We start from the raw sequence: 12,529 nt of genomic DNA on the forward strand, positions 1-12,529 counted from the left end.
CAGATGCAATGCCATTTTCTGAGTGATTTGAGCTTCATAATCTTCCATTGTCTTGAGTCATTCATTTATGCTTTTGTATTTGATTGCTTGTGATGTTTGCCATGAATCAAAAACTCATTTGTGAGTGTATGCTTGCTCTTACAAACTCCCCCTTTTTGATGATGGCAAACATTTGATTAAATGACGAAAGCTCCCCCGGTCTTGTATGCGTAAGCTCCCCCGTACTAAGCTCCCCCGTACTCTCAACTCATCTCCCCCTTTGTCAACATCAAAAAGAAAGAAACCAGGAAAATAGTAGAAGAGAATAACAAAATAATCTAAACAAAACAATGTCTTACATAACACAATAGTAAAGAAATAGAGCATAATATCCAAACATATTTAAAGGTACACACCAAGCTTAAGTTCAAGTAATAAAAGACATAATAACATGACAGAAATGAGATGCAATGCAATGAAATGAACTAATGCAATACTCGCTAACGTTTGCCCAAACATGTTAGATGTATGCTTATTCTACTATTTTTATGTCCAAACATGATATGTTATGAGTAATGATGAACAACATATACATGTAAATGAGATAGGTGGAGAAGCATATAAGAAGTCACTATAAACATGTTAATTGATAGCATATTATAGCATCAATGATATTTTTGGAAGTGAACAACAAACATGTTACCACTTTCTCAATTGTAGGTATCTCGTCATCATTTCGTAGAATGAAGTATATTCCTCTAGTCAATGTGGAATGATGCTTGATTTGATGATGAACTACCTTCATACTGAGAGAGATGTTAGCTTGAGCATAATCAATATGTATAAAGTAAAGGAATAAAATTAAGAAAACAAACGCATTTAGCTCAAAATTAGAGATATCTAATATCCCTAATTCCCTATGAATGTTGAAGAACTGCTTCGTTGCAAAAGGTTTGGTGAAGATGTCAGCTAGTTGCTTCTTGCTCTTCAAGTTTATGGCACTTGTGTTGTCGCACATGATAGGTATACGATCAAGCTTAATACCAAAGTCAAGAAGTTGTTGCTTGAGCCATAATATCTGCGCACAGCAGCTTCCGGCAGCTACATATTCTGCCTCAGCAGTAGATAATGCAACCGATACTTGTTTTTTTTTGCTATGCCAACTTATCAATGAATTTGAGAATAGATGACATGTTCCACTGGTGCTCTTTCTATCGGATTTGCAGCCAGCAAAATCTGAGTCGGAGAATCCTACCAAATAACACTCATTTCCCTTCGGATACCATAGGCCATATGTAGGAGTTCCACGTAGATGTCGCAGAATTCTTTTGACAACTTTTAAGTGAGATTCCTTTGGACAAGATTGATATCTTTCTCATCTTTGTCTAGGTTAGTATTTGTTGCCATAGGTGTGTCAATCTCCTTCGCTTCACTCATTCCAAATCTTTTGAGCAGCTCCATGAGACTCATCTCAAATTCACTCTGCATAAGCTTCGAAAATTCTTTGACAAGTTTTGCATTAGTCGACCCAAATATAATATCATCTACATAAACTTGGACTAAGAGTACATCTTTATCATTTCTTTTAATAAAGAGAGTAGTATCAACTTTACCCCTAGAGTACCCTTGGCTAAGAAGAAATTTGCTCAAACGTTCGTACCAAGCCCGAGGGGCTTGTTTAAGACCGTATAGAGCACGTTTCAGCTTATAAACATGATTTGGATGCATGTAATTCTCAAAGCCGGGTGGCTGAGCAACATAGACTTCTTCATTTATATAGCCATTTAGAAAGGCACTTTTAACATCCATTTGGAATAGTTTGAAGTCTTTAGAACAAGCATAAGCAGGTAAGAGACGAATAGCTTCGAGACGTGCTACAGGAGCGTATGTCTCTTCATAATCAATACCTTCCTCTTGATTATAACCTTGGGCAACTAATCTAGCTTTGTTTCTAGTAATAACGCCGTTTTCATCAAGTTTGTTACGAAAAACCCATCTAGTGCCTATTACTTGATGATCTCCCGGATGAGGGACTAAGTCCCAAACATCATTCCGTTTAAATTGGTTTAATTCTTCTTGCATGGCCATTAGCCAATGCTCATCAAGTAATGCATCCTTAGCGTTTTTCGGCTCAACTTGTGAAACAAAAGCAAAATGATGACAGAAGTTACTTATCTTTGAGCGTGTTGTAACGCCCCTTGAGATGTCTCCTATTATATTGTCAATTTGATGGTATTTCACATTTGTCCAGGCCTTGGGAAGTTCTTCATTGTTTGAGATGCTTTCTTTTTCATTTTCATTGTGAGACTCATCTTTCTCTCTCTCAGCATCTTTCTTTCCAATACTTTCATTCTCGTCTTCCTTATCCTTGACAATGTCTTCAGTGGACGGACCTGCACCATTAAATGAAAGACCTTTCTCGATATATTTTGCATAAGATTCATCAAAAGACACGTGTACTGACTCTTCTACTATAAGTAATCTCTTATTATATATCAGATATGCTTTGCTAGATTGTGAGTAACCAAGGAATATGCCCTCATCAGCTTTAGCATGTAGATGTTGTTTACTCTTAAGCCCTTAAACATAATGTCTCTTTTCTTAGTATGTTCTATTGTGCAGCCAGAATTTGTAAACATTACTTTAAAATCTTTGTCACACAATTGACTTATACTTAAAAGATTATGTTTAAGACCTTCTACTAGCAGCACATCAGTTATAGTAGTGGTAGAAGGGTTACCTACACTTCCTTTACCAAGTATGGCTCCCCGATTGTTATCTCCATAGGTGACATACCCCTTTTTCTTTGCTTGAAACTCAACGAAAAGAGATAGGTCTCCAGTCATGTGTCTTGAACATCCGCTATCAAGGAACCACAACCTTTCAGCAATGTCAAGACACTTTTCCTGCAAGATTAATTTAAAGAGGGAGGTCCCCAATTTTCATTGGGTCCTTGGTAGTGAGTACACAATTTGTTGCACTTAGGCAACCATTGAAATACTCCTTTAGGAACTAAAATTCTCCTAAATTTGCATTTTTCAATGGTATGTCCCTTTTTGCAACAATAATGACAGGTAATATGATGAGAATATGGAGTTTTGCTAGTTGATACTTTTGGTACAAAAGTGTATTTACTATATAAAGGAGTATACGATCTTTTGCCTTTGTCGGAATGTTTTGCTCCATTTTTCTTTAGATATTTGTTGTATCTTCGCACAAACAGTCCCATTTCCTCATCATCGGAGTCTTCGTCATCACTTGTGTCACTATCCTTTGGCTCTCGTTTTGAGGTCTTGGAGCTCGAAGCTTTTAGAGCTATTGACTTCTTCTCTACCTCTTTCTCCATGTTCTTTTCTTTCTTTGTCCTTTTCTCATGCATGTCAAGGCATTTAAGGTGTTGTTCATGTTCCTCTAGTTTACCAAATAGAGTTGTGATGTCTAAAGTGTTTAGATCATTTGCTTCCTTTATTGCTGTAACTTTGGGTTGCCATTCCCTGTTCAAACATCTTAAGATTTTGTTAGTAGCAACTGCATTAGAAACAGGTCTATCAAGAGAATTTAAACGATTTTTCAAGTGAACGAATCTCTTCTGCATGTTTTTGATGGATTCACCATCTTCCATGTGGAAGAGTTCGAATTCTTGAGTTAACGTATTGATCCTAGCTAGTTTGACATCATCCGTTCCCTCGTGGGCAACTTGCAATGTGTCACACATAGCTTTAGCTGATCTACAATGGGAAACGAGATAGTATTCATCAACTCCTAGAGCTGAGATTAGAATATTTCTCGCTTTCCAATCGTATGCATATCTCTTTTCATCTTCAGCATCCCAAGTATTTTCTGGTTTTGGAACAACTGCACCAGCTGCATTTGTCATGGTGATCTGAAAGGGACCATTGACAATAGCTGTCCAGATGTTCCTATCAATTGCATTGATATGGACACACATACAATCCTTCCAATAGCCGTAGTTTTCTCCGTTGAAAACTGGAGCTCTATTATGAGCCCCTTTAGGTCCGGAAGCCATCTTTCCAATAAGTGTTTCACGTAGCACGGAATAAACCAGAGCTCTTGATGCCACTTGTTAGACGCTGGCCTAAAGATCTAGAGGGGGGGTGAATAGATCTTAAACAGTTTTATGGAGTTAAACGACTTTTCAGCGGAAGTGATTCTGAATCGACTCGCGTCTATTCCGAACCACTATCGAAACGATTGTATATGTGTTTAAAAACCAGTACAAAGACTTGAGATAAGTGATAAGAGTATACGTTGCAAAATCAAAGCGTTGCTCTTATTGAAAATCAGATTAACTTCTTGTATGATGGACAATGTTTGCAATGCAGTAAGAGTGATAGAAACAAATATACAAACACTTGGTGATAATGATCAAATTGATGGTGATTCGATATGTGATGGATTGTGATGTTTATATAGGTTCTTAATTCACAATCTTAACACTCGAATCGTTGATCAATTTGCTATTATAACCAAATATGAACAGAATGTAAATGAAAAAGGAAAAGCGACAAGAACACGATATTTGTTTAGGCAGTTCGTCGATCGTCCTCGCTACGACTACGTCTGCCCCCAATTCCAAATTGAAATTGGGTAATCTTTCATTAATGTTGAAAGTAGTATATACAAAGAAGATAACAAAGCGATAAACGATAAACCAATTATGTCGATCCTTTGAATCTTCTTCCCCCTTAATCTTGAACAAGATCAAGGTTATCCAAGAGCTTCACTTTGATTCCCTTCTGCAGTGTCTTGATTCCTTGAACTCCCCGTTCCTCAATCGTTACACTCAGCCGAATCCTCAATGAACGTCTCTTGATAAAAACCCCCAAGAACCACCCGTCGTGGAGGACAAAACCCGCAGATTTTATTCACCAACAAACCCCACAAACCTTCACCCACTAGGAATCTTCAATTCCGTTCCATGGACGTTATCGAACTCATCACTAACCCGCAACGCAAGAATGATTATGTGTAATTGTGTTGGAGATGATGAAGAACGAAGATGAGAAGCGTTTGTGTATTTTTCAGTCGTTGGTGTTTCTTGAATAATTAACATGGAATGATATATATAGTTGCTGGTATGTTGGAGCAGAGAAAACACATAATTTGGGAAGTTTTCAGCAAATAGGTTGACCTACTTTAGTGCTTAGGTCGACCTAACAGAAGCAGAGTTGAAATTGTCCCAGTTAGGTTGACCTGTTAGGTTGGCCTAAAGTCTGTTAGGTTGACCTGCTGAAGGTTTAGGTCGACCTAAAGTCAGTTAGGTTGACCTGTTGAAGGTTTAGGTCGACCTAAATGCAGTTGTTTCCAGTTAGGTCGACCTGTTGAAGGTTTAGGTCGACCTAAAGTCAGTTGAAATGCATTTTTGTGACTTTTCTTCAGTTTAGGTCGACCTAGGAGTGTGGGTAGGTCGACCTAACAGTGACATCTGTAAATCCCTTCAGTTTAGGTCGACCTAGGAGTGTGGGTAGGTCGACCTAACAGTGACCTTGTCAGTTTTGCTGAGTTTGCTCTAGTTTTGAGTCGACCTAGGGCTTTGCTTGGTCGACCTAACAGATGCAATGCCATTTTCTGAGTGATTTGAGCTTCATAATCTTCCATTGTCTTGAGTCATTCATTTATGCTTTTGTATTTGATTGCTTGTGATGTTTGCCATGAATCAAAAACTCATTTGTGAGTGTATGCTTGCTCTTACAAACTCCCCCTTTTTGATGATGGCAAACTCCCCCGTACTCTCAACTCATCTCCCCCTTTGTCAACATCAAAAAGAAAGAAACCAGGAAAATAGTAGAAGAGAATAACAAAATAATCTAAACAAAACAATGTCTTACATAACACAATAGTAAAGAAATAGAGCATAATATCCAAACATATTTAAAGGTACACACCAAGCTTAAGTTCAAGTAATAAAAGACATAATAACATGACAGAAATGAGATGCAATGCAATGAAATGAACTAATGCAATACTCGCTAACGTTTGCCCAAACATGTTAGATGTATGCTTATTCTACTATTTTTATGTCCAAACATGATATGTTATGAGTAATGATGAACAACATATACATGTAAATGAGATAGGTGGAGAAGCATATAAGAAGTCACTATAAACATGTTAATTGATAGCATATTATAGCATCAATGATATTTTTGGAAGTGAACAACAAACATGTTACCACTTTCTCAATTGTAGGTATCTCGTCATCATTTCGTAGAATGAAGTATATTCCTCTAGTCAATGTGGAATGATGCTTGATTTGATGATGAACTACCTTCATACTGAGAGAGATGTTAGCTTGAGCATAATCAATATGTATAAAGTAAAGGAATAAAATTAAGAAAACAAACGCATTTAGCTCAAAATTAGAGATATCTAATATCCCTAATTCCCTATGAATGTTGAAGAACTGCTTCGTTGCAAAAGGTTTGGTGAAGATGTCAGCTAGTTGCTTCTTGCTCTTCAAGTTTATGGCACTTGTGTTGTCGCACATGATAGGTATACGATCAAGCTTAATACCAAAGTCAAGAAGTTGTTGCTTGAGCCATAATATCTGCGCACAGCAGCTTCCGGCAGCTACATATTCTGCCTCAGCAGTAGATAATGCAACCGATACTTGTTTTTTTTTGCTATGCCAACTTATCAATGAATTTGAGAATAGATGACATGTTCCACTGGTGCTCTTTCTATCGGATTTGCAGCCAGCAAAATCTGAGTCGGAGAATCCTACCAAATAACACTCATTTCCCTTCGGATACCATAGGCCATATGTAGGAGTTCCACGTAGATGTCGCAGAATTCTTTTGACAACTTTTAAGTGAGATTCCTTTGGACAAGATTGATATCTTTCTCATCTTTGTCTAGGTTAGTATTTGTTGCCATAGGTGTGTCAATCTCCTTCGCTTCACTCATTCCAAATCTTTTGAGCAGCTCCATGAGACTCATCTCAAATTCACTCTGCATAAGCTTCGAAAATTCTTTGACAAGTTTTGCATTAGTCGACCCAAATATAATATCATCTACATAAACTTGGACTAAGAGTACATCTTTATCATTTCTTTTAATAAAGAGAGTAGTATCAACTTTACCCCTAGAGTACCCTTGGCTAAGAAGAAATTTGCTCAAACGTTCGTACCAAGCCCGAGGGGCTTGTTTAAGACCGTATAGAGCACGTTTCAGCTTATAAACATGATTTGGATGCATGTAATTCTCAAAGCCGGGTGGCTGAGCAACATAGACTTCTTCATTTATATAGCCATTTAGAAAGGCACTTTTAACATCCATTTGGAATAGTTTGAAGTCTTTAGAACAAGCATAAGCAGGTAAGAGACGAATAGCTTCGAGACGTGCTACAGGAGCGTATGTCTCTTCATAATCAATACCTTCCTCTTGATTATAACCTTGGGCAACTAATCTAGCTTTGTTTCTAGTAATAACGCCGTTTTCATCAAGTTTGTTACGAAAAACCCATCTAGTGCCTATTACTTGATGATCTCCCGGATGAGGGACTAAGTCCCAAACATCATTCCGTTTAAATTGGTTTAATTCTTCTTGCATGGCCATTAGCCAATGCTCATCAAGTAATGCATCCTTAGCGTTTTTCGGCTCAACTTGTGAAACAAAAGCAAAATGATGACAGAAGTTACTTATCTTTGAGCGTGTTGTAACGCCCCTTGAGATGTCTCCTATTATATTGTCAATTTGATGGTATTTCACATTTGTCCAGGCCTTGGGAAGTTCTTCATTGTTTGAGATGCTTTCTTTTTCATTTTCATTGTGAGACTCATCTTTCTCTCTCTCAGCATCTTTCTTTCCAATACTTTCATTCTCGTCTTCCTTATCCTTGACAATGTCTTCAGTGGACGGACCTGCACCATTAAATGAAAGACCTTTCTCGATATATTTTGCATAAGATTCATCAAAAGACACGTGTACTGACTCTTCTACTATAAGTAATCTCTTATTATATATCAGATATGCTTTGCTAGATTGTGAGTAACCAAGGAATATGCCCTCATCAGCTTTAGCATGTAGATGTTGTTTACTCTTAAGCCCTTAAACATAATGTCTCTTTTCTTAGTATGTTCTATTGTGCAGCCAGAATTTGTAAACATTACTTTAAAATCTTTGTCACACAATTGACTTATACTTAAAAGATTATGTTTAAGACCTTCTACTAGCAGCACATCAGTTATAGTAGTGGTAGAAGGGTTACCTACACTTCCTTTACCAAGTATGGCTCCCCGATTGTTATCTCCATAGGTGACATACCCCTTTTTCTTTGCTTGAAACTCAACGAAAAGAGATAGGTCTCCAGTCATGTGTCTTGAACATCCGCTATCAAGGAACCACAACCTTTCAGCAATGTCAAGACACTTTTCCTGCAAGATTAATTTAAAGAGGGAGGTCCCCAATTTTCATTGGGTCCTTGGTAGTGAGTACACAATTTGTTGCACTTAGGCAACCATTGAAATACTCCTTTAGGAACTAAAATTCTCCTAAATTTGCATTTTTCAATGGTATGTCCCTTTTTGCAACAATAATGACAGGTAATATGATGAGAATATGGAGTTTTGCTAGTTGATACTTTTGGTACAAAAGTGTATTTACTATATAAAGGAGTATACGATCTTTTGCCTTTGTCGGAATGTTTTGCTCCATTTTTCTTTAGATATTTGTTGTATCTTCGCACAAACAGTCCCATTTCCTCATCATCGGAGTCTTCGTCATCACTTGTGTCACTATCCTTTGGCTCTCGTTTTGAGGTCTTGGAGCTCGAAGCTTTTAGAGCTATTGACTTCTTCTCTACCTCTTTCTCCATGTTCTTTTCTTTCTTTGTCCTTTTCTCATGCATGTCAAGGCATTTAAGGTGTTGTTCATGTTCCTCTAGTTTACCAAATAGAGTTGTGATGTCTAAAGTGTTTAGATCATTTGCTTCCTTTATTGCTGTAACTTTGGGTTGCCATTCCCTGTTCAAACATCTTAAGATTTTGTTAGTAGCAACTGCATTAGAAACAGGTCTATCAAGAGAATTTAAACGATTTTTCAAGTGAACGAATCTCTTCTGCATGTTTTTGATGGATTCACCATCTTCCATGTGGAAGAGTTCGAATTCTTGAGTTAACGTATTGATCCTAGCTAGTTTGACATCATCCGTTCCCTCGTGGGCAACTTGCAATGTGTCACACATAGCTTTAGCTGATCTACAATGGGAAACGAGATAGTATTCATCAACTCCTAGAGCTGAGATTAGAATATTTCTCGCTTTCCAATCGTATGCATATCTCTTTTCATCTTCAGCATCCCAAGTATTTTCTGGTTTTGGAACAACTGCACCAGCTGCATTTGTCATGGTGATCTGAAAGGGACCATTGACAATAGCTGTCCAGATGTTCCTATCAATTGCATTGATATGGACACACATACAATCCTTCCAATAGCCGTAGTTTTCTCCGTTGAAAACTGGAGCTCTATTATGAGCCCCTTTAGGTCCGGAAGCCATCTTTCCAATAAGTGTTTCACGTAGCACGGAATAAACCAGAGCTCTTGATGCCACTTGTTAGACGCTGGCCTAAAGATCTAGAGGGGGGGTGAATAGATCTTAAACAGTTTTATGGAGTTAAACGACTTTTCAGCGGAAGTGATTCTGAATCGACTCGCGTCTATTCCGAACCACTATCGAAACGATTGTATATGTGTTTAAAAACCAGTACAAAGACTTGAGATAAGTGATAAGAGTATACGTTGCAAAATCAAAGCGTTGCTCTTATTGAAAATCAGATTAACTTCTTGTATGATGGACAATGTTTGCAATGCAGTAAGAGTGATAGAAACAAATATACAAACACTTGGTGATAATGATCAAATTGATGGTGATTCGATATGTGATGGATTGTGATGTTTATATAGGTTCTTAATTCACAATCTTAACACTCGAATCGTTGATCAATTTGCTATTATAACCAAATATGAACAGAATGTAAATGAAAAAGGAAAAGCGACAAGAACACGATATTTGTTTAGGCAGTTCGTCGATCGTCCTCGCTACGACTACGTCTGCCCCCAATTCCAAATTGAAATTGGGTAATCTTTCATTAATGTTGAAAGTAGTATATACAAAGAAGATAACAAAGCGATAAACGATAAACCAATTATGTCGATCCTTTGAATCTTCTTCCCCCTTAATCTTGAACAAGATCAAGGTTATCCAAGAGCTTCACTTTGATTCCCTTCTGCAGTGTCTTGATTCCTTGAACTCCCCGTTCCTCAATCGTTACACTCAGCCGAATCCTCAATGAACGTCTCTTGATAAAAACCCCCAAGAACCACCCGTCGTGGAGGACAAAACCCGCAGATTTTATTCACCAACAAACCCCACAAACCTTCACCCACTAGGAATCTTCAATTCCGTTCCATGGACGTTATCGAACTCATCACTAACCCGCAACGCAAGAATGATTATGTGTAATTGTGTTGGAGATGATGAAGAACGAAGATGAGAAGCGTTTGTGTATTTTTCAGTCGTTGGTGTTTCTTGAATAATTAACATGGAATGATATATATAGTTGCTGGTATGTTGGAGCAGAGAAAACACATAATTTGGGAAGTTTTCAGCAAATAGGTTGACCTACTTTAGTGCTTAGGTCGACCTAACAGAAGCAGAGTTGAAATTGTCCCAGTTAGGTTGACCTGTTAGGTTGGCCTAAAGTCTGTTAGGTTGACCTGCTGAAGGTTTAGGTCGACCTAAAGTCAGTTAGGTTGACCTGTTGAAGGTTTAGGTCGACCTAAATGCAGTTGTTTCCAGTTAGGTCGACCTGTTGAAGGTTTAGGTCGACCTAAAGTCAGTTGAAATGCATTTTTGTGACTTTTCTTCAGTTTAGGTCGACCTAGGAGTGTGGGTAGGTCGACCTAACAGTGACATCTGTAAATCCCTTCAGTTTAGGTCGACCTAGGAGTGTGGGTAGGTCGACCTAACAATGACCTTGTCAGTTTTGCTGAGTTTGCTCTAGTTTTGAGTCGACCTAGGGCTTTGCTTGGTCGACCTAACAGATGCAATGCCATTTTCTGAGTGATTTGAGCTTCATAATCTTCCATTGTCTTGAGTCATTCATTTATGCTTTTGTATTTGATTGCTTGTGATGTTTGCCATGAATCAAAAACTCATTTGTGAGTGTATGCTTGCTCTTACAGATTGTAACACCCCAAATCTACCCCGCAATTATAAGCGAAAATCAGAGTGCATTTAGTAATATTCGACAAACAATGGGATGTCAAATTTAAACCTAAACCAACAAACATACTTATATTGCATTTAATAATGATACATAGCATTCGGAAACATAACTTCATCCATAACTTCAATCTTATACTTATAAACATCTTTCAATTCAACTTAAAATAAATGTCAACATAGAATACAACAATTAAACAATAACGAATAATCCCCCTTGAGTGCTACGTATCAGAGTAATGGACACCAACTAGACTTGTCATAAAGCAACATAAAGACTTCACATAATAATTTCGAACATCCACGGCAAATCTTGTGTACCTGCCCATTTCCCATGGTAGGGAAAATATCAGCAAAGAGGTGAGATATGTTACAATATAAAGGAATGCATGATAAATAATATAGGAGATATAGATCATACATAATTTCACCACTTCGCATCACATAACATCTTACAACAATTTTCATCGCAAAACAACTTATCAATATAGCACAACTTTCAAAACAGCAACAATATCATTAATCAATTAAGATAACATTTTCAATTCACAAGTAAGATTCAAACACATGACGACAAAAATATCATCTTCACGTCACAGAAAACATATCATCATCTCAACAATGCAAACAAAATACAAACACAATTCAAATGCAACTCGACTTATGCAAATGCATGTGGTACCATTCGGAGTAAAACTCCCGTCTCAGTCATTTCCATTGGGCCATAGTCGTTGCCATTTTTAGGCTAAAAGTCGTTGCCATCTGTCAGGCTAATAGCCGTTGCCATCTTTCAGGATAATAGTCGTTTCCATTCTCAGGCTAAAGGACGCTTATGCAATGGATGCGACACAACGAAAAACATCCACAAAACACATAAACCATACGTCACAACATCGTCTAAATCACCATCGAACATTATCAATATAATGTCAAACTTCACCAACAACAAAATCATCATCATTCATAAGAATGCATCACTTCACTTCACAATACGTCACAATTACAACTTATCAACATTGATCATTGGGTCTACGACAACAACAATAAACGCCACATACTAGCACAACGATAACAAATTCATCATGTTAACAACAAACATCAACAATTCGTCTTATTACACAATTCAAGTAATCATCATAACAATTAGCATATAATCATTCACACTCATCATGAATATCATATCACATATCATGCCAACATTATTATTATCAATCCACATCAATTCACATATTACATAAATACAATTCTAGTAACATGTTATCACTCACATATAAATCATACTCATAGTATTCACCAATTCAACAT

Source organism: Vicia villosa, linkage group LG3 (assembly GCF_029867415.1).
Source record: "Vicia villosa cultivar HV-30 ecotype Madison, WI linkage group LG3, Vvil1.0, whole genome shotgun sequence".
Lineage (NCBI taxonomy): Eukaryota > Viridiplantae > Streptophyta > Magnoliopsida > Fabales > Fabaceae > Vicia > Vicia villosa.